This window comes from Trachymyrmex septentrionalis, unplaced genomic scaffold, assembly GCF_001594115.1.
Source record: "Trachymyrmex septentrionalis isolate Tsep2-gDNA-1 unplaced genomic scaffold, Tsep1.0 scaffold213, whole genome shotgun sequence".
NCBI classification, from domain to species: domain Eukaryota; kingdom Metazoa; phylum Arthropoda; class Insecta; order Hymenoptera; family Formicidae; genus Trachymyrmex; species Trachymyrmex septentrionalis.
The window spans coordinates 565384-566853 of NW_017305321.1; positions in this window are offsets into that span (position 1 = coordinate 565384).

Below are 1470 nucleotides of genomic sequence, written 5' to 3' on the forward strand. Positions count from 1 at the left end.
ATCTATAAATGCAGTACAGCAGAAGACGTGTGTGCACTCGCCAGTCGTTTCGCCTACGATATATTTTTAGTAGCCACGCCAACACGAGACGGGACGGAACGACTCTCTTATACACGCGAGACGGACCGTCCAAATTCTTTATTTTGCGCAAACACGTCAAGAGCGGCGCACGCTGAAAGTCATACAAATATAAACCATATATATTGCCGGCCTAACGAAACTCTTTCGGCGAAAACGGCGGTCGCGACGAGAACGGCGGCTGCTTCTCCGGCCGTCTTTCACGCTTGCGAACCGCGACCGCTTTCGACGGGGAAGCCTTGCGCAACGTGATCAGCCCGTGAACCGGAGTTCCCATGCTATCAAATAAAACCGCATCCTCCGACGACGTTTCAGAAATGACGATTCTCTCGCCTCCAATTCGCCTCGGCGTGTTCCTTTTTCACGGTCGGAATACGGGGTCGGATCTCTTAATTTTTAGCAGAGCGACAAGTCGTTTATGCTCGCGAATACGTCGTTCTCATCTAGGGAGGCCCGTTTCCTCTTTTCCTTTTATTTTACATCACTGTCAAGGTTAACTCTTGAATATAGGTCAGCTCATCAACGAAATAGACCATTTCTGCGAAACGTACGTTTTTATTTTCAAGAAGCCATCAGGCTTCAAAGAACGCTTTTTTTCCAGAAAAAAATTCTTTTAGTTAATCTGTCAGTTTCTTTGAGCTTAAAAAATAAAATTCTTAGCTAACGTGACAGGTCGACATTTCTTATCAACGTCAACTGATTTTCGTTCGTTCATTTTCACGTTCCAAATTTATCTCCTCTATCACAATGCGAGGTGTAAGGTTTTCCAAAACGAAAATGCCGCTTATATATCTGTATCAATAGAAGATAGTCTATAGAGAATCAATAGAGGATCAATACTCTTTCCGCATGTCGGTTTCCCAGAATCGCACGGTTTATCGGCAGACAGGTAACGAGACCCAGGACCCGGGATTTCGCCGAGAGGGGGAGAGAGAGAGAGAGAGAGAGAGAGAGGATTGGAGCGATCGAGGAGAATGGCGAGACGTCTAGGATTTGGCGGTATTCGTATTTCAAGAGCATAAAAGCGATATAGGTCGACAACGACGGCGGCGGTTCGATCCATCCAAGGTCTCAAACGTTAGGTCTCCGAATCGAGGTGAAGCAAAAAGGAAACGGTCTCACCGGGCTCTCCCTCTCCCTTTTCGCTAACGGAAAAAAGTATCGTCCGGTCCGATGGGTGCGGTCTCGTCGTCGCTTTAACCGGATGCTAACTGCAACTCGAGAATACTAAACGCCGATGTTGGACGCCGTGCCGATGTGTTTACGAAAAGTGCACCGCGATACTATCCGTGTTCTATACGCCGCTCTCAGTTCAGTCTCGTTTCTTCACCGCGATAACTATAATATTTATTAGAAAAATCTTCTTGCTAACCGATATCCTGTGTGCCTCTC